The following is a 22,851-nucleotide window of genomic DNA, read 5'->3' as shown; positions in this document are numbered from 1 at the left end:
ACTGATGGTCAAACTGAACGTGTCAATGCTGTACTTGAATGTTATTTGCGTTGTTATGTTAACTACCACCAGGATAACTGGGTGGAACTGTTACCTTTAGCAGAATATGCCTACAATAATGCCATGCATCAATCCACAGGTTTTAGCCCGTTTTTTGCTGTGTATGGACAAGATTTCAGTCCCATCGCTCCTACAGATGATGTAGAGGGGGAGGGGAACCCCGACATTGCCTCCTGGGCACACGCCCTCCGTACCACTTGGCCCTGGCTCGTTAGCAACCTCGACCGGGCCAAACGTAAATACAAAGCGCAAGCTGACAAACATCGCTCCCCCGGGGGTGATCTGCAAGTGGGTGCTTTGGTTTACCTTTCCACCAAAAATCTCCGTTCCACCCAACCGTGCCATAAGCTCAGCGCCAAATTCATTGGCCCTTTCCCCATTACTCGGGTCATAAACCCTGTCACAGTGGAACTGGCTCTCCCCAAATCCTTGAGGCGTGTGCATCCTGTTTTCCACATAAGCCTCCTCAAACCCCATGTTGCTTCTCCACGGTGGCATCCGGACCCACCGCCTGCGCAACCCATCATGGTGGGGGGGGAAGAACACTTCGAAGTCTCCAAGATCCTTGACTCCCGTATTCACCATGGCAATCTGCAATATCTAGTTCGTTGGAAACATTTCCCCCCTGCCTATGACGAATGGGTGCGCGCACGGGATGTTTCCGCCCCCGACCTCGTCGACGCCTTTCACATTGCTTACCCGAACAGGCCAGCCCCCTTGCGAACTGGGAGGGGGCCTTGAGGGGAGCAGAATGTCAGGCTGCTATCTCGGTTTCGTTATTGCCTCTGTCTCTGTGCTGTATTGTCTGCCCCCCAAGGTCGCATACCTAGGCCTGGGAACTCAGCTCCTGGGAAACTGTATTCATGCGTGTAATCTCCCGCCTTGCCTGCCTTATAATATCTCCCAGCTAGTGAGCCTCTCAGAGCTGTCATTTTATTCGTTTGCACTGTATGCCTATTTGATCAGTAAAAACCATCTGTTTGGACTCTATATGACTTTGTGGTGATTTCTGGTTCTGTGGGCCAAGGGCTGACAGCAAGCAACTTGTCACCAACCTCCTGGTGTACTGGCCTTGTTTCTCTGCTATACTTTGGATTCCTGGTATCCTGACTTCTTGGACTGACTCTGACTAATGCCTCAGACTGCCCTTGCCTGTATTGATATCTTGAACTCTGAGTGAACTGTGAATGACCTTGGACTGCTCTCCAGACTACGCTTCCAGCCCTCGCTCCTTGCCTGAAAGACGCCGCCGACTTTGTTTACGGGGTGGTTTGCCAGTGCCTTCCCCAGTCATATTTCCTTTACCCCAAGCAAGCTGGGTACTCATTTTACTGACCTCAGAAGGATGGAAAATTGAGTCAACCTTGAGCCGGCTACCTGAAACCAACTTCCGTTGGGATTGAATTCAGGTTGTAAGCAGAGCTTGGACTGCAGTACTGAAGCTTACCACTCTGCGCCACAGGGCTCTTAATTAATATGACTAATATTATTGCTTTAGCAAGACATTTTTGAAAAATCATTAAATAAAAGACCATATATACTTTATATCTTGTGTGGCCTGAGGTTACCTATTAACATAAACCATGGGTCTTGCAACATGGAAACTTGCTCACACAAAAATCTAGAGGCCAAAATATATCCATAAACTAAGTTATACTATAGATTTAAGAAACCTTAAACCCTCCCCAAAGCAGAAGTATGTTTAAAAAAAACCAATTAGAACTAACAAAGTATAAAATTATCAATGTTTCAGGATGTGTGTAACATCAACCAGTGACAATATGTATTGGCACTAAAACCCTAATTAGGTCATCTATTATACAAAATGAAAGGATGAGGCAATACCTCCTATGTTATATGGCTTACAAGGAGAGGGAAGGAGAGGGGGGGGCAGAAAAACGAAATGAAAAAGGTCTCCGATACTGCTAATCTGAAAGCTGCAAACTTGATCATACACAACACATCCAGTCTGTTGATTCGTTCAGACTTGAGGTGCCAACATTTGCTGATGATGAATCCAAAACACTTCTCTTTTCTGTAAACGTCTTTGTAGTTGTGGAAGATCTTGCTGTAAGTTTTCCACCATCCAAAAGCGTAGCTGTTTCTTCATGCGGCCAAAGGTCAGCTAGTGCTTTACTAGTGGAGCATTAAGTCTCCTTAATTTTATACATTTCTTGTGCTCCCTGATTCTTACCTTGACAGATTGGCTGCCATTCCGACATACATCAAATTACAGAGACACTGAATAACATAAATTACCTCCTTCAAATTACAGTTGTTGAATAGGTTTATATAAAAAATCTTGTTATTGCCTGAGTTCTGAAATGTTCTTTTTGTATCTGCGCTCCCATACATCATGCAGTGGCCACATGCAAAAAAACCTTTTGGTGCAGTCCTCTTCCTCCCACTTATATTAACTATTATCTCTGGTAGTCTGCTTCTCACTAACCTGTTTTGGAAGTTTTCCCTTCCTTTAGCAATAAAAAGGGGAAGATTTTGGCACTTTGGGATGTTAGATAAGAGGTGCCAATGTTTATTATAATTGCCTGAACTGGTTTATAAGTGATATTGTATTTCAGGGGAATTATTATTCTGTTGGTACTTTGTTCTTTGATCTTGGCGGTAAGCAAAGTTGTCCTCTGTGTGTTGTTGGCCCTGACCCATGCTCTTTTTAATATTCTTGAAGAGTAACCCCTTCCTCAAAATTGTTTCATCAGTATCTCAGCCTGTCTATGAAAATCTGCACTGAAATTCCTTTTTAATCTTAATAACTGAGAATATGGTAAGGGGTAAATAGTCAAATACAAGTGGGGACCCTCAAGAAACTTGTGAGAGCAGCTATCTCCTTCCCCCTGCCTTTGCTTCCTCCCTCTCCCCCTACTTCTCTCAACCTCTCACTCTTTCTACTTCCCCTCCACCTCTTTTTTTACTCTTTCTCTCCTCCATACCTCTCTCTTTCTGCCCCCCACCCATCACTCTCTTTTATGGCCTTCATCACCCTCCTGTCTGCCCACCTACTTCCTCCCACCTCACCCCCAAAAGCAGCATGGGTGGCAGTGGCTCTCCTGGAATCACAAGGAATCTCCTACATACAGAGATCAGTTCCCATTAGGGTTGATAGCTCCAGGTTGGGAAATTCCTGGAGATTTGGGGGTGGAGTGTTGAGAGGGTGAGGTTTGGGGAGAGAAACAACCTCAGCAGGGGAACGAAATGGAAAAATCAGGTAATGTATTGCTATAGCTGGCACCCATCCTCTCCTGGACCACAGCCTATGTTTTAGGAAACTAAATACATTAGAAGCTTTATTGCAGTTTTGTTTCCTGGGTACCTAATTATTTCTGTTTTCAGTGATTTCAGGAGGCCATTAAGAAAGCACTGTTTTAAAGTTTTCAGCCGGTGTTTGAAGCAAACACATTTGGATCCATTTGAATAAAATATGTCCTGTACAACATATACTTATTCTTAAATATTTGAATGTACTTTTGGTAAATTGCCATTTAATATGCAAGTATAGTAAATCCATTACCACCACAAAAAAAAAAAAAAAGACTCTGCAGAGGAAGGTAATGGCAAATCTAGGTTTATATAAATCCTGAAATACAATCAAGGCAGGCCTATTGCTCCTGCTGGTCTGGGGCCTTCCTTCTTCCCTGCTGAAGTGGATGCCCAGTGTATCTCTCCTGGTCACCTCAGCTAGCACTCTCCTGGGTTTACCTTCTGTACTGTACTTGCATAAACATAATCATAACAATATTAATTAACCCCCTTTTTTTAGCTGTCCACCTATATATGTATACTTTTTCATCACCTTTCATAGGTGCCTTACCTTTTGAACAACTAACTTAAAACATACGGTAGATAATAGAACATCTGATTAAGGAGAGGGAAGTATTTATTTTTATGTATTTAAAATATGTACATCTCACTTTTCTCTGAAAGGGCTCACGACAGCTTACAATAAATAAACCCTTAGCCATCAAAGTTATATTTTAAAATAATCAGTTGTGAATAGTTGTTACATTTATATCACATCTTCCCTCCAAAGACCTCAGAGTGCCATACACTCTCTTTCCTGTTTCATTTTATTCTCGCAGACACCCCACAGGGCATATTAGGTTGAGAGAATGACTGGTCCTAGCCACTGAGGAAGCTTCATGGTGCCTATCCTCTATTTAATTTAGGATGAATGAATTAGGTTACCCAGTGGGATTCACAGATTAGATTACCCAGGGGGATTCACGGCTGAAGGGGGGGTTCAATATGTAATTTACTCATGAAAGTCTGACTCCAACAACAACACTACATTGGCTCTCAATTAACAAATAACTACAGCAGATGGCTACTAAAATGAACAAAAACATTAGAATTTAAATGAGCGTACTAGCATTTTCAGCACCAGGAGGGAAAAACACTCTGAAAAATATGCAGAGCTGAACCCAACATTTCAACCCATGAGATTTACACGGGGTCAAAGAAAGTACTCCAAACCTCTCAAGGGGAGTCTAAAACCATGCATTATAGCTGCCTGACCCTATATCATATACAATAATACACTTCTTTCTGCAAAACATTCTCTGCAACCTTCCTGGTCATTACCCTCTTAACTTCCTTTCAAAATGTGTAGGCCAGAACTGTTTAGATGAATGCCCTGATATCTTTTTATGCATTTAAACATTTTATGTTCTAACATTTGAGAAAGGTCAACTCAGATGAAGGCCACAGTTTCATTTATCTTCTTTGTATTCCTACATTATTTATTTGATTATTCCTTTATGGTTTTGAGTTTCTTTCCTGGTTTGATACAAGTTTTTTTATGTGCATGTGCATATTTTTCATACAGTACAGAGACTCTTTAAAAAAGACTTCAGTTCCATGGTTTTCTTTCCATAATGGAAATAATCTCCAGAAAACTTGTATGCAAATTTTTGAATAGACGGATTGTGAATGTTCAGTGCAATTGAAATGGTCATTTTAATATGTGAATATTGTGCTAATTTTATTGTGCATGAGATAGACGGATGAATAATCAAACTTCGTCATTGTAAAAAAAAAATGATCAGAAAGGGAATATAAAATTTCCCTTTTGGGGGATAAAAAATTCCAATCAGCAGCACATTCAACCTGAAAAGATACATCTGAATGCACATTTTGAGGTTAAAACACACTATTTGTAGTTGTTCTCCTGATGATTTTCTTTTGATATCAAGAGAATTCTGGAAATATGCTGAGATACATTGACTTGGTTCTGGAAAAATATTGGGATTTCCATAAATGTGCCAGGTGGATTGCTTGGGATGGGAAGAAACTGGGCAAGGTGAAAATATCTTTCTCGACTTCTCCCCCTTTTCCCAACAATTAAAAGCTGAGCATGTAGCCACACCTTCAATAAAGGCTAATACCCGATAGCTTGAATGGCCATTGCAAAGATTAAATCGGAAGAGTGGAACAAGTAATGGAGGAAACAGTATGCTCAGAGAACACAATCCAGAATGATATTGTGAGGCACTATCATGTACTAAGGGTGTGATCCTAAGAATATTTTCCTAGGAGTAAGTTCTATTGAATAAAATGGAACTTACTTCAGAGTAGAAGTGCTTAGGATTGTTAAGTGCTAAGGAAAGGAAACTATCCCAGTACTGGCAATGCCCCTTGCTGTGCACTGCCTCACCATGTAGGGTGGGAGAACAGGCATGAGCGCTTAGGCCTTGCCCCTGTCCCCACATGATTGCCTTGTCACCTATGAAGTATAACTGCATGGGAGAAGTGGCCATGCATAACCCCCTCCCCATGATCAGTGACATTGCTTTCAGACCATTGCTGATCACAAGGAGGGGTGTGTGTGCATGGGCTATTCTCCAGATGACCAGGCGATTGCGTGGAGGCAGGGAGCAGGGCAAGTGTACTTGTGGCTGCTCTCCCTCCTCATGCAATGTGTCAACATGTGTGTGTGTGGGGGGGATTCTATACCTATCTTTAAAAAAACAACAACAATGGAAATGGACAGCAGAGTGCAGCCACGGATGTTCAGATCTGACCTAGTTGGTTCAAATCTGAAAATAAGAGAAAATGCATTCAGATGCTCTACCCGTAACCAACAGGCCCTATTCAGCTTGGATTTTGATTAGCTATTTTCTAAATGCACATCCCTGCTGATTACTCCATGGCCAATGTGGTGGCAGAAAATAAATGAAATAGGAGCTGGACAGATGGACGCCTAAGTATAGACCAAGCAATGAGTCTAAGAACCATCTTTCCCTACATAGAAAGTGGATTTCCTTCATGGCAGGGATTCTCATTTTCATCCAATTGCCCTATATTGTTTGATGCATTGAAAGGTAAGTTATTTTGGATGCTCTTAGAAGGCAAATCCCAGCAGGCACATTTTACATCGTTTGGATTAGTCACAGTGGTTTAATGGCACAAAATTTGAGCTGTTTTAGGTTGTTGTTGTTTTTTCAAAAAAAGGGGGGGGAAGCTCTTTTACGTGCATAAAATGGTGATAATATTATCCGCAGATGTTACCTAAATGTATCGGTGCTTCAAAATGTTGCATGATCACAGCTACTCCATAATGGTAAATAATCGTTTTCTATGTGTGCATGCTAATGAGTTGTGTATTGACTGTTTCCACCCTAATGTACAATACTCGCTATTCGTTTGATGATGATGATGCTTCATTTTAATGGTTAGTGATAGCATCATTAGGTATGTTGTGTATATAGTGAAATCTTGCTTTTAATCATTTAGCAATTATTTTGCTGGTTTCAGCTTCCATAAGTAGAATAAATTGAGCCTTTTTGCACTGTAACAGAATGTTATGATCAAACAGTGTACAACACAGGGCATGATCCAACCATCTGTTTCTATGGATCTGTTCCCATTAAAATGGTCTGGTTTTGGCTCATTGCTTTTGCTTGCTAACTACAAAGAGAAAGAAACTGGGGACAGGGGTATCAGTGCATATCTGGATGACACAAACAAGATGGACAAATAGGAATCTTTTAATGAATAAATTTTTGAAACTAGGAAAGTGTACAATCCTTTTGAAATGACCAGAGCTCACAAAAGCAAGATGCTTCCCTGTACAGCTGCAGTATCACCAGCAGCCTGTTCACAGTTACTTGAATAGGTCTTCCTGTTTGTGACTGGGAAGCAGTCCATAGCAATGCTGAATTGATATAATTATTTCCCAGCTGACAAATTTATTTTTGTCAAGGCAATTAATGGTGATAACAGGTGCCAATAACAATAAAATCAATACACACAATAACAACAAAAGGCAGCCAAAAACCAACCACTGTAAATATTATATACATCTCTCCCACGAAACACACTTGAGCCAGAATTGTTATAATATTCAAGGGGAAAGGCCTCTGAAACTGGCCCAATCCACAGACCCTCCTAAATCTAGGTCATGAAGGTAAGCTCCAAACTTCCTCTTCCAGATTGTGCCACAAAATCACATCAGTTATTTACACTGTGATTTGGCCATGGCAACCCATAGGGTTTGCAAGGAAAGAGATGCTCAGAAGTGCTTTGCTATTGCTTGCCTCTGCTTGGTCTGAGAGAGCAGGCTTCATGTGGAGGGGTGGGAAATCAAATCTGGTTCTCCAGATTAGAGTCTGCCTCTCTTAACCACTATTGTTGGCCCCCTATCCATCCCAGCAACTCTGTATGCCATAATGGCATATGGGACCAAAGCTAACAGGGAATAATAGGCACTGCTCTACCAAGGTGAAACAAAGTTTCCATGGTTCTGGAAGCCATCTTGGTGACCTGTGTCAAGCTTTGGATGCTGTAAGACAGAGATGGGTTGTTTTGCATTCCTCTGACCTTGAGGCGGAAAAAGCTGGAACGATAGGGAGTAAATGAGCCTCCCTCACATCCTTAACGAAGTGCTCCAAGCAGATATCTGGAACTGATAGCACAACACCTTAATCCCATCAGCAATCAGAGTCCATTCATAGAACTCTGATCAATCCTTTTGCATTGCTACTTTACCCTCCATCTCCATCTAACTTGCAGAGTAGATTAAACCAAAAATCTCCTGTCTGCTCCTCCCTTCCTGGGAACATCTCCCAAGCATTGTCACACATCTAAAAATCTATACTAGACTGGTACTTAATCAGGAAAAATCAGATATTCTTCTATGTTGACTTTACCTCATGTACTTTAACATCTTAGCCACTGGAGAAGTAATCAAACCTTTTGTCACTGGCAAAGTAAATTGTTTTGCCAGTTACCTCATGCATCCTCGGGGTTCATTTTTTCCCTATAAGTAGAGTCCTTTTCGCCATTCAGACATGTGCATGTTTAACTTGGATCCGAGACACCCACCCCTTAAGTCCATAAGGCTCTTTCTTTCTGAGAGACGCTGGTCATTTCTCTGTTGCCCAGCAGTGCTATCATTTGGACATCACATTCTTTTGACTGGTAAATATCACCCACAACCCCTCATATCCTTGTGTCCATTCCCTCTTCTCTTTTATTTCTTCGGCTCTTGAGTGTTTCAGGTGTTAAATTTTATTGCTGTATGTGTGCATGCTTAAAAAACTATATTTTCAATAAAACCCTTAAAATTATAACAATGCTTCATTATTAAGGGCAAAGCTTCTTAAACTGTGTGTCATGACTCCATATAGTAACTGAATGGGGAAGGGATCGCAAAAATTTTGGCAACAGTAAAATGTTTCTTTATGATTTATTATCAGTAAATGTTTGATTTGTATACATATTTTATATACCTATATACCCAGGGTTGTGTAATAATTTCTTGGGCGAAAAGGGGTTGCGAGTAGAAAAAGTTTAAGAAGCCCTGATTAAGGGTCTTTCCGCCGGTGTGCTTATTCCTGTAAAAATTGGTATAAAGATCACATACCCCTCCCTCTCACCAAGCTAGTCTCCAAAAAGCTTTCAAAATAAATAAAAATAAAACCAAAATATTGGTTAAAAATGTCACACTCTTGCAGCAGCAAGAATTAGTGAGAATTACAGGTTTTGAAATAGAGCATAAAGTAAAATATTTGGGAATATGGTTAACTTATAACAATTTTAACTTATTTAAAAATAATTATGATAAAATATGGCAACAAATAAATATAGATTTGACAAATTGGGGGAAAATACCCTTATCGTTGTGGGGTAGAATATCGGTAATCAAAATGATGGTATTACCTAGGATGCTTTTTTTATTTCAAAATTTACCGATCATTAAAGGATTTAAAGTTTTTAAAATTTGGAAAAAGGATATTTTAAAATTTTTGTGGGGAAAAGGAAAACATAGAATAGCGTATAAAAATCTGATTCAATTAAGAGAAACAGGAGGACTAGGATTACCGGATTTGCAACAATATTATGAGGCTTCCTGTTTTCTCTGGTTAAAAACTTGGATTAAGATAGAAAACTAACGATTATTAGAGTTAGAAGGGTATAATCTTCGTTATGGTTGGCATGCATATCTGTGATACGAAAAGGAAAAGATAAATAGGGATTTTAAAATTCATATTATTAGAGCTGGGTTATTCCAAATTTGGATAAAATACAAAAAGATTTTAGAAAATAGGACTCCGGGATGGATTAACCCAATAGAAGCTTATATGAAGAGGGGGATACAGTTAAATTTAGATATAGAGATGTATAGGAACATTATTGAGTGGAAAGAGAGTAAATGGGTTTTAAAAAGTAGGGAAGAACTAAATATAAAAGACTGGTTTGTATATTATAAACTACAAGATATTTTTAATAAAGATAACCAACTTGGATTTAATAAAAATAAATCCGAGTTAGAAAAAATAATAGATAAAGGGAATAAGGGAATGATCGGTAGGATGTATAAATTATTGATTATAACTAATTTAGAACAAGAAAGAATTAAACCAGTTATGATTAAATGGATGCAGGATTTAGGAATTAATATAGACTTGGATAAATGGGAAAATTTATGGAAGAGGGAATTTAAATTTACAATAACAAATGAAATTAGAGAAAATTTGTACAAAATGTTTTACAGATGGCATATAACCCCAATTATGGTATCTAAGATGAATAGTCAGGATAAAGGAATATGTTGGAAATGTGGAAAAGAAAGAGGAACTTGTATGCATGTCTGGTGGACTTGTAAAAAAATTAAAAACTTTTTGGAAAAAATAGTGAAATAAATAAATAATTTGATTAATGGTAAAGTGAAAAGGAAACCATTATTTTGTTTGCTGGGAATCCCTCCAAATAATATTTATGACCGGGATAGGATTATTTGCCAATATAGTTTTGCTGCTGCAAGAATTGTGATAGCTAAAGTTTGGAAACAAACAAATAAACCCTCAATTATAGGCTGGAGAGATAAATTATGGTTATATATGAGGATGGCCAGACTAACGGAATTTTTGCATGGAAACGATATGGAAGAGTTTAAACAAACATGGTCTAAGGCCATCTCATATTGGGGAAAGATGGCAAAAATGGATTTTACTATGTTATTTAGTGAGTTATAGAAAATTTTGTTTTAAGTAAAATTGAATTTTAGATAATTAATAAGTAAAACTACCAGACACTTCTTCGGAAGCCCGGTGATGGGTCACTTTTTTGGTGGGTGGGGGAGAAAGGGTACCTTTTGAATATTTTGATTGATAACTGTATTGATTATTGATGTTGTATAAATACCCTTTCATACTTTCTTTTTTTTCTTTTTAATAATTGTATTTTTATGTGTTTTTATTTTATTCTTTTATATTGTGTTTGTTTTGTTAAAAAATTCAATAAAAATTATTTTTTAAAAAAAGCTAATTCCCCCAACTCAAATGGAGACGGTCTGGAAGGGGTAACACTAGATCACACTGATTCTCATTATTTACACTAGAAGAAGCCAAAGAACTAACCAATCTGTGAGAGGGCAAAGTGAGAAGGGGGTGATGAAAAGAAGGACATGCCTGGCACATGGGTTCATAATGGGATATGTGGAGCTATATCCCAACTAGTGCTTCCATGGGTATAAGGACTTCCACTCCCACAGCACACTTTTTTTCATTGCCCCCCTCCTGGAAATAGGCTTTCAATCACATTTCATCAATTGAAGTTCGTGCACCTGCATAAATGCTAGTCAGGATTCAAGCCACAGTCCTTTAGTTATGAGAGTCCCAAGTTGTAAAAGGTTTTTACAAAAGCCTATTCCACAACAAACACATTCATCTCCAAAGTATTTCAACAATGTTCTCATTTTGCTTTAGCCCTCTCTTGGATCGATGGACAGATAGTATTTTGCCACATTTCCCATATGACTCTTAACTTTCTCAAACAGCACTTCTATAAAATCCTAGAATAGACACACCACATTTCTCTCTGCAAAAGCAGCATAATAGCAAAAGATAGATCAAGTCTATGCAAACTTAAAAGCTATTTGTACTTCTTTTTTTGAAAACGTGGCTAGAAAATCCTTAGAAGAGAATTGTTGTTATTTAAATCCATTTCTTTGTGGTAAGCACTCACTGCAGTCTTTCACTGTAGTGTGTCAAGTGTGTCTTGCATTAACTGGATAGCCATTTGTACTTTTCCTTAAGAAACCACTTTTAGGAAAGAGCTTGGGCACTCAGGGTGAGTACGTATATAAATAAAATGACATTTACTTTGGCATTTATTTTATTTTCTGTAGCCTTCTGAAGAGGAAGTTTTCTTCTTTCAATCTGTGGTGTTCTTCAGACATATTTGAAATAGTGAGGTATTCTAAAGGTGAATTATATATAGCTGCCTGTGTTGCTAGCAGCTCCTGTATCTTACATCTTTGTGAATTCAAAAGTTCATGTTCGGTTTCAAGAAAGGGTTTGGCAAACAAAAATTGGCAAGAATAGTTCTGCACAAAATGTTCATTTTGAGGATCATATTGTCAGTACACAGGGTATAAATCTAATAAATAAAAATCTTAAATAAAAGGAATTTGGCTTGGATTTTGATTAGCTAGTTTCTGAATGCCCTGACCTGGATGGCCCAGGCTAGCCTGATCTGGTCAGATCTCAGAAGCTAAGCAGGGTCAGCCCTGGTTAGTATTTGGATGGGAGACCACCAAGGAATACCAGGGTTGCAGTGCAGAGGAAGGCACTGGCAAACCACCTCTGTTAGTCTCTTGCCATGAAAACCCCAAAAGGGGTCGCCATAAGTCGGGTGCGACTTGAAGGCACTACACACACACACACACACAGTTTCTGAATGCACATCTCTAATTATCAATGTATCATATTTCTGTATATTATTTTACAAAAATTATATTCTGAAACAAATTGGGAGCCAGTGTGGAAGAGCCAACACTGGAATCTTATGACCCACTCCTGGCAGTGCCTTCAGTTCAGAGAGCAGGGATTCAGATTCACATTTCAGAAAGCAGTGGTACAATATGTGGCAGCTCACTGCCTAACTGGTAAACACATGCACCAGAAGCTATGACACCAGTGCCTGAGCTTTCAACTGGTGTCCAATAGTTTTCCATGCACATATACAGCTCTAAGTGCTTTGGCTTCCCTCTGTACATGAGACGAACAGTACAACACCCTTCTAAATCCATCAAAGTCAGTCTAGAATGGTGTGAAATTGATTATTACAGTGTTGGTCTCTCTCTACCTCTGCCCTAGAATTACCCCAAAATGCTCACAAACCATAAGATTTCAACATCAAGAATTTGTTGGGCACTACAGAAATATTCTTGGAGGTTGCTTCACAGTTATTGTCCTCCTCTCTCCTAGAGTCTAACCACAGACCAGTATTAACATTAAAAAAAAAAAAAATCTCAGCAACTCTTTTATATTTAGAATGTCCTTTGGTGGCCTGGTAAGTTTTCCTTGACAGTGTGTCTTGTGCTGCTATTGAAATGAAAGATTACAAAGCTTTCAGAAAGCTATGAAGGCTAGAAGCAGAGTAGAAGGCAGATCAGTGAATGAGAGTAGTGTCTTCTAATCCAGCTACTCTAGTCACTCTCATAAGCACACTGTCGTTTGTCACAAACCACCTAAATAGCCCAACTACTTACAGCCCATTCCTAAGGGGAAAGGCTGCACTTATGGCTGGAGGCAACTCAGCCGCGCTGCCTCCAAAGAAGGTTCCCCCCCTGAAACCGACACCTTGCCTTTACTTGCAAGCCCTACGGAGCCGCTCTATAGCATTCCACCGAGCTACGCCACCTCAAAAGGTGGTGTAAGTGCAAGTAAGGGCAAAGGGGGGCGTTCCTGGGCTGAAAGGGCTTAGGGGGGTGCCTAAACACAGCTCCTCCCCTGGACCAGCCTAGGAACACCCCTGGAACACTTCCGGGAGATCAGCGCACAGAAGTGCACTGTCTGGATGCCAGCACGAGGCTGTGCCAGCATCCCTAGGTGGAGCTGCCACAGCAGCACCAGATGGATGGCGTGCCCACCCCCCGCTGGCGTCCATGCCACCCTGGGTGGCATAAGTGGCATGGCTGCCGGTGCAGGGGGCCTATACACCAGTGCAGCCCCTTCCTGGCCTCCTATGGACTTTTGTCCTTTCGGCTCAGGAATGGGCTGTTAGTGCACCAATTTATTTTTTGCTGGAAGCCAAAGCAGTTTGCAGCTTTTACTAAGAAATAATATAAATGGAGAAAAACTGTATGGACCTCACTGTGCATTAGAAGAATGCTATTATGCAGGCCTAATTAACAAACAAACAAAAAGTATCGCTGACCTGTAATAACAAGGGTGCTTCATGATGGTAGCATGTATTGCACAGATAGGGGAAAAACATATTGTGGGGAAAGAAAAATGATTGTGGAGCTGCAAGGAAGGGTAAAAAAGACTGTAATGTTGTGCCAAAACAAATGATTTCTACTTGCTTAAAAATATATGGGGGCTTCTTCAAATATCATCAGGGATAAGTCATTACATGTTGCAGGTTCATACATCATTGCTCTTTGCTGTCACTATGACAAATAGGATTTTTGTTTACTTAGAATTTTGAAATGCTGTGAAACTGTACTGGAAAAATGAGGTGTGGGGGAGGGGAGAATTGAATGTCCTATTCTGAAAAAAAAATATTTTTATTAGCGCAAGGTATAGAGGAGGTGAAGGAGATCATGAGTATTCATGGGAAAGAAGAACGATTAGTGTTTACACAGATATAATCATAACAATCAAGGGGGTTAAAGAATTCAGTAATGGTAGAAGGAACTGATGACAATAGGAACCAAAAATAAGGGACTAGACCTTCAAATGACCCACTGTAAGGTCCCAACAGATATCTAATGAATAAAAGAAAGGTGAAACAAGGATCATATTTCATGAAAGAATGAGAGTCCCCAATAGGAATCCATCTGTTTATAATAAAAAATGTACCCTTAGGAATGGGTGTTTAATAGTTCTTGTTCATGATTTAAGGAGTAGTTCGCAACAATAAATCAATGCTATGATTTAGGGGGTTCCGTTTATGAAATATTGTACATTTTTTCTAGCAATTTATTTGGTTAAAAATCATTTTTAAATGCTCAGAATTATTCATCTGTGGAGGGACATTATTCTTCATTTCTTAAATGTATGTTTATGAACCTAATTTGCTTGTAGTGATGAGATCAGAGATTATTCTGATGAATGTACTGAAACAAATCTAAGTAATAGTAGATGCATAGAGTACATTCACTTTCAAAGTCCAGCCTGTAAACATACACTACATAACCATGGGTACTGTCCTAGTACACTGAATATTTACATATATAAACATTTTGAACATATTTGAATATATGTACATTATAATACTAAATTGTAATTATTGTTCAATAGTAATCTTTTAGGATGGATACTTCTATGGGGTTGAATATGGAAGTGCCTTCCACAAGCAGAACATTTTCCATAAAAAAGAAAGGCAAATTCAGATCTAAGCCAAATAATCTAGTAAAGCTACATGATGTACCAAAAGACATCTAAGAGCATAATTCTAAGGGGTGGCCAAAGAGCCATAGTCGGTGGACTGACCCCTAAGCTGGCGTATCTGGCTATTTATGCTGGTGCATAGCCCTAGTTCAGCTGTGTTGCTTCTGTGCTCTGGCATAGCTGCTTCATTTTGCGCATTGGTATATCTGCAGCACAGCTGAGCTAGGGCGCTGTGCCAATGTAAAAAGAGGCAGTTCAGGGGCCAGGGAAGGAGCCTGGGGAGAACTCCATGGACGTGTGTTGTCATAAGAACATAAGAAAGGCCCAGCTGGATCAGACCAAGGCCCATCAAGTCCAGCAGTCTGTTCACACAGAGGCCAACCAGGTGCCTCTAGGAAGCCACTAACAAGACGAGTGCAGCAGCACCATCCTGCCTGTGTTCCACCACACCCAAAATAATAGGCCTGCTCCTCTGATACTAGAGAGAATAGGTATGCAGTATGACTAGTATCCATTCTAACTAACAGCCATGAATACCCCTCTCCTCCATGAATATGTCCACTCCCCTCTTAAAGCCCTCCAAGCTGGCAGCCATCACTACATCCTGGGGCAGGGAGTTCCACAATTTAACTATGTGTTGTGTGAAAAAATACTTCCTTTTATCTGTTTTGAATCTCTCACCCTCCAGCTTTAGCAGATGACCCCGTGTTCTAGTATTATGGGAGAGGGAGAAAAAGAGTCATAGAGTTCACACTTTCACTCAGCCACAATCTCTGGGGGAACAGGGCATGTGTAAGCACTGCCCTTGCTTTTTTGCTATAAATTCCTAAACTGGCGTACTCAGTATCCTACTCAAATCTACTCAATGGGTCTTAGTGACAGAAAAGTGTTGTTAGGATTGCAATATAAGTCTCTCCCATTTAATTTCTGCCCATCGATGACCTATATCCAACCAAATATCCTCAAGACTTAAGGACATTAAAGCTTTCTTAAGACAGCAAAGATTTCTGCTGATTTTCTTCCTCTACTCTATCTAGGAATACTTGTTACAAGACTCCCCCTCCCTCTCTGTACTTTCTAAACAGACCATCAGACAAATGAAATGAATTATTAATTTGTATTTCCATTCATTTTCATTACCCTAATTAATGTAATAAATGGTGTTTTAGTTCCCCCCCTTATGTTTTAAAATGAATGCATTTTCCCACTGTCAGATATTTTAGGCTGAGTTTATTGCTGATATTTTGTTCTATTTTCAACTGAGTTCATGCTCTGTCTTAAAGACCAGCATAGTAGAAATGTTTCAAATAAACATATTTGTCATGTAACCTTTGTACATTGCAGAGGATTCTAGCATGTCCTAGGTTTCCCACCCAATACCAATGGAGCAGTATTGGGCCTCATCATGGAGGAGACTGTACCCCAAAAAATAACTAGTATGCCCCTTTGACTGAATATTGCAGAGGCAGAAAAACAGTGGTGATCACATTGTGTTTCAGGAATCTATCTGTCTATCCTTACAGATTTTCTCACTGAAGAATCCCTCATCAGCTTCAAAACAGTCCAGGATTACCCAAATCATGAATGCAGAAATTATGTGCGTATAATATTTCACATTATTTGATCATTGGCCTGCAATAGCATTTAATAGTTGTCAGTACTTAATGCCTGACATGTAATGGTGAATGATAAATTAAATTAAGTGAATCTCACTTGTCACATCTGTAGTCCACCTATTATGTAAGATTACTAAAGTGGTTGTACAGTTGGTGACTGAAAACTCTTTTGGATAGTGTGTGGGTGAATCATCCTAACATCTTTGTTCCTTCCACAAGTTATCTTCTCTCATTTCTGTTCGATTTATGTGATATATAGTAATTATTACTGGTCTTGGTCATCGATCCTAAATTTAAGGCCAAAGAACATATTATGATGGAACCAACTTGGATCTACAAATATGTTTTTGACCCTAAAAAGGCAGATATAAAGGTCCAGTTTGACTTGTGGCTACTATGATTTAACCTTTCTGCATAATGTTTTCCTGCTCCTTTCCCTGGCTTGCAATTAGCCCCAGTAGGAAAAGAAAGCAGGCCCAGTGTTTTAGCCTGTCTTCTTCCTGTACAGAGTTAATTACAGCTAGTTTGATCATGCAAACAGCATAGAAGAAAGAATTAACTTCACCCCAGCTCTGCAGTCTGATCAAAATTGTCCCACCTGGCTACTTTTTTAGTATGGAAAAACTGTTGGAAGAGCAGTTTACTATTATTTGCAAAATGGCTTCAGCAAATAAGAACTCCTGGAGTTCCACAGCATTGAGCTAAATCCCCATCTGTAATATGCTGCCAGCTATGTTAATTACACTATAAGAAATACACTTGATAGATTCTCTTAATTTGATTTTATGGGAAAATACTTTAAATGCAGCAAATGCATTGTATCCAAAATCTTTGGACACAGTTATGAAAATGTTAACTACCTCAGATTATTGAGGCATTTTTAAAAACTTTAAATAGCTAGGAACATTGGTAAAATTAATATATCAATTTCTGTTCTGACACTGCTATGCATAATACTGCCTGATGATAGGCTACCATTAGCGGAGATGAATAAAAGGTTGTTTATAACCAAAAGATGATCGGAGCCACAAACATCAATTCATAAATTCCATCATATATTGATGTATTACTCTTGAAACTGCTGACCAAGGTCATTGTGCAGTCACCATGAATGCAGAATGGAATAATTGTTAAATGTATTTTTCAGCCTTTATAAAGGAGGCTCCGTTGAGCTGGTATGTGATGCAGTCTTTTATTTTGTGTGGTGCATTGTTTACTCTGCATTGTATCTTTTAGTGTGCCATAAAATCTTTAATTAACCAAATCCAGGCTTCTGGAGTGTATTACCTCATAAAATGGGTGGAAGCACAAATTTGTTCTAGCGTGCTCCATTGCGTATCAGGAAGGAACTAAAGGAAATAATCATACATCCACCTTCAGAGTTGATGCCTGAATGTCAAAGTGCCTAATAATGATTTCATAAGTTTCAGTGTCAAACTAATGAAAAATGAGATTATGGGAAACTTTGTAATTAAGAACCAATGCCCAATGGTTATATTGCAGATATGAGAAGTCTCAAACCTAGTTTTGAAAGACCTAGTAGTTAATTGCAGATTGGGAAGATACAAATCCCACTCTGGTCTTACGGAAGAGGTAACATAACAATAATACATATGTAATATAGGGTCAGTGTCCTGAGCATTGTTCTCACATAACCCCAGTTTATTTCAACAGGACTTGTGCAGTATTAGTTGATGTATCTATATTAACAGGAAAGATTGTACACCCCAGTTGCAAGTAACTTTTAAGATTCAGTATCTCTACTCATCTTACTTTTGTCAGGAAGTTCATTTTCCTAATGTTTTCTACCGTATTTGACCCTTTGCTCTTCTTTGGTTCAAGTGAAGCCCATCTCTTTTGTGCAGGTTCGGCATGTCTAATGCCTAATAAATCTGGGGCTCATAGGGGAGGGGCTGTGGCTTAGTGGTAGAGCATCTGCTTGGCGTGCAGAAGGTCCCATGTTCAATCCCTGGCATCTCCAATTAAAGGGACTAGGCAAGGAGGTGATGTGAAAGACCTCTGTCTGAGACCCTGGAAAGCCACTGCTGGTCGGAGTAGACAATACTGACTTTGATGGACCAAGGGTCTGATTCGGTATAAGGCAGATTCATGTGTTCATGTGTGTAAATCCTTTCTCCCAGCACTACTTTTTCATCCACACGTTGAGACCCCTAATCAATACCTGTCTAGCTGGTCCTGCTGGTGGAACTGGTACTCAGCCAAATGACATTCTGTCTCACACTGGGGGGTGGGGATGCTTCTAGACGACAAACTTTCCGGGATTCTAGGTTTCTTCTGCCTTTTTCCAACAGGATTTGCTGGTTTGGTGCAGCCTGAGCTGAAAATTTTGTGTGAAGTTCAGGGGCAAATTCAGTGGCATGTGCAGCTGAAATGCTGCCCAATTGCATCTCCTCAGTCTATTCTTCCCTGATATCACAGGTGTGTGCTCTTGAACCGGAGTTCTCCCCATCCCTCCATTGCTGCTTTGCACAGGGGAATTATACTATGAATGGGAACTGGAGGAAAATCTTCCCTTGACGCTTGTTGCTGGGCTCTCAGGCTCCATTCTGAAGAACAGAGTACTTAAGAGACTTGATGCAACAGATCTGGAAGATGGTGATGCCCTTTGTAAATCTCTCCACCAATTAAAAAAGCATTGTTGAATGCTGCTGCTGCTGAGGATTCCAGTAGCAGTGCTGATACTGTCCTTGTCCTCTTTCTCCGGCACATCAGTCCTTTGGGTGACAAGAACCCCCTTCTTTTGTTCATGATGCTGATCAACCAAAAATCAGCTGAGTGTATCCAACATTCTAGTGACTTATATATCCATCCTGAAGTATGGGGACAAACGTTTAGAGAAATATTTGACTGATTTATATATGCCAGTATGTTCCATCTTCAGAGAATGTGTGGGATCCTCTTTAGGCTAGTTAACCCAATCATCCCTTTCTCAGAGGTGAGACAGGATTGCCATTTCACTGACCCAGCATTGCTGCCTACAGTGCACAGTCTCTCACCCATTTCGAAACAACTGTGGTACCAAATGAGACAGTTAACTCCAATTTGTCTCGGTAGTGCCAACGGGCCATGTCCTTGTTATAACATATTGAAAAACAACCACTAGTTTCCTAGTTCTGCAGGAAACAACTCCTTTTTTTATAGTTTCTCAAGTCATCCCATTTAGAATGCTACTTTAAATGATTTGAGGAGATGAGAGAAACGATAATTAAGATAAATCCCCTTTAAATAGCTATTGGCCTCTTTCGAAGCTTAATTTTGTCCTGTTTGAATCTTGGTGAAAAGGAAAGATTACAGTTTCATCAGTAATGATCTCACCGCTACATTGTTTTTTTCTTTATAATTGTTAAAGAGTAAGACAGTCTGAAGAATGCCGGCAGACATGGTCATTACTGTTTACTGCCTCTGCCTGTATATTGTGTAAGACAAGATATTAAGGCCTGGTTTTCACCGAGGTGGTAAAGCCACCTGGCATGACTAAATGCTCTTCCATTTAAACAAAAACTCCTTCCACAGTGAAAACTAGTATGTCGGGAAAATGTTAAGCTACAAATCTTCCCCTTAACTTCTTCTTTTTGTGGAAGGATTTCTTTTTTCTTCTGGAGGAATATTGACTCATATCAGTCACCAAGCTGCAGTCTGATGTGGTATATCGCAGACACAGGTTTACCACCTCAGTGAGAGGTAACCCTAAAAGCATCTGCATTGACTCTTTTCAGCACATTTTGAAAGGCCAAAATGAATCTTCACAAAGAGGGTTTCATTAGACTCTGTCTATACCTTTGAATTAGAAACCACAAGGTGAAAACAGTACAGCTTTTTAAATTTCTTGGGCTAGAAATGTATTTTAATGGGCAAAAATGCCAATTGTGTTTGCAAATACATATGCTTGAGTCTGCAGAATATATGTGTAAATCAGGTGACTGTTCAAGCAATAGACAGGAAACCTAATCTTCAAATTGGTTCACCCACACACACACGCACACACAAAAACTACTACTACTAAATAAGGCCTCAGGGAGACATTTCCCAACAAATTTGCAAACAGTTACTTATCTGGTTCATTTAGCTATGGATGATATTTATTGAGGTGAGACCTGTCGTACTTTACATTGACATGCTAACTACATGCTGTCTGGCTTCTGACCAATGACTGAACTCTAATGCAAAGGATAAGAATGACATGAAACTCAAGTGTCCCATCGCTTAAGATTGTCCCTAGTGAACATTTATGCAAAAGGGCTGCCAGAAAATCTTATTTTGATGGCATGCTAATAATACAGAGCTGGCAGACTCTGTCTATGAAAGGTGTAATAGGAGAAATGAACAGGGAATATAGTTAAGCAAGGAATAGGAGGTAATAACATCAGGTATAAAGACATTCGTCCTGTTGTACTAACAGGCAATATAGTTAGGCAGAGGAGTATGAGGTAATAAGAATAGGTACAAAGACATAGGTCTTATTCACATTGCCTAGCGGCATGGGAGCTTCTCCCCTTGAAAAAAACAACTGAAAGAGAAACAAAGAGGGTGGAGCCAATTGCATCACTCTTTCTGATACCAGAGCATACAGACATCCATACTGGAACCGTCATATTTTAGTAAATTTAAAATGGGGCTCCAGGAAAAAAATCCACTCAGCCTGAAGGTGTTTCCCAACCTGAATAAATCCAGGGAAGCAGCCTGAATAAATCCAAATTCCATTCAGCCTGAAGGCACTTCCTAACGTAACAAATGGTAACAGCCTGAACAGTTCTACATGGAGGTAAGTGAATTAGTCCCTTGCCCACTCAAAAATGCAGGCAATGCCTCAATGATTAACTATGATACACTGAAGGATCAAGTCAGCATTCATCCCTATCCTAAGCCTATTTTCCCCAGGATATGATCATCAGTTCACACCCAGTTTTTTGTCTACCCTCCAGATTAGTTCTTTGTCTACCCTCCAATCACTCCAGTTGCTCACCTCCTTTGGTGTGTCATTTTTGCATCCATAATTTCCCCACCTGGCAGTTAGAATCAAACCGGCAGTAAGATTCAATCCCTATTTTGGAGCCCACTAGCCACTCACCTTCCAACATTTTTGCATTATAAATATGGTCCCCCCGAACCCCAGAACTATGCATCAGCACCAGCCATTCTCCCAAACGACCCTGCTCCTGCCCCTCCGTAGCTTGAACTATATGTAAATCAGGTGAATTTTGGAGCCAGCTTCAGTCTCTGCCTTGCTTTTTCCTTCTTTGCTATCCTTCTTCCCTGGCTTCCCAGGACTCTGTCACCGCATGAGACAGGCTTCTATGTTTTTATTACTTAGGCGATAGGTTGTCTAGGGTTAAGGTTTGCTGTGTGTGTGTGTTTGTGTGTGTGTGAGCCTGCAGCTCTCTGACTGCCTCCTGCTTTTCTTGATCTATTTTTTCTAAATAAAGATTAAGACTTTGATTCTATTTTTCACCTGCTTTATTTCTGGGAATCTCCCATTCCCAGAGGGATGTGCTACTACTAAATTCTGGACTTTTGTATACACAGGAACTGATTTAATTTTACCCAGATACATGTGTGTGTGCTCTTGACACACAAGGGGGTGCTCCAAACATTGGGGGTAGGTTGTCAGGTCCCTCTTTGCTACTGGCAGGAGGTTTTTGGAGTGGAGTTTGAGGAGGGAGGGGTTTGGGCTTCAATGCCATAGAGTCCAATTGCCAAAGTGGCCCTTTTCTCCAGGTGAACTGATCTTTATCAGCTGGAGATCCGTTGTAATAGCAGGAGATCTCCAACTACTACCTGGATGTTGGTTCTTGTAGGTTATCCGGGCTGTGTAACCGTGGTCTTGGAATTTTCTTTCCTGACGTTTCGCCAGCAACTGTGGCAGGCATCTTCAGAGTAGTAACACTGAAGGACAGTGTCTCTCAGTGTCAAGGGTGTAGGAAGAGTAATATATAGTCAGAAAGGGGTTGGGTTTGAGCTGAGTATTGTCCTGCAAAAGTATTGTCCTGTAAGTATCAAGATAATGTGCTAATGAGGGTATGGTATGTTAACATGAAAGATACTGCAGACTTGGCCAACCTGAGAAATCAGCAGTGGCTGAACATGGACTGACACAACCAGGACACAGGGTCTTATTCCAAGACACTGAAAGACTGGACAATTCTACCAACTATTTTGTCAGATTGCACAGAGAAGCCATTGAAATTCATAAACATCAGCACAACTTTAACAGAAAAGAGGAGAGTTTAAGAATGAATAAGGCTTGGCTTCCTGCCCTGAAAAACCTCCAGACAAAGACAACATTCAACAATAGCCATACA

This window comes from Euleptes europaea, chromosome 4 (genome assembly GCF_029931775.1).
Source record: "Euleptes europaea isolate rEulEur1 chromosome 4, rEulEur1.hap1, whole genome shotgun sequence".
NCBI lineage: Eukaryota > Metazoa > Chordata > Lepidosauria > Squamata > Sphaerodactylidae > Euleptes > Euleptes europaea.
Note: the sequence above shows the minus strand (reverse complement) of the source record.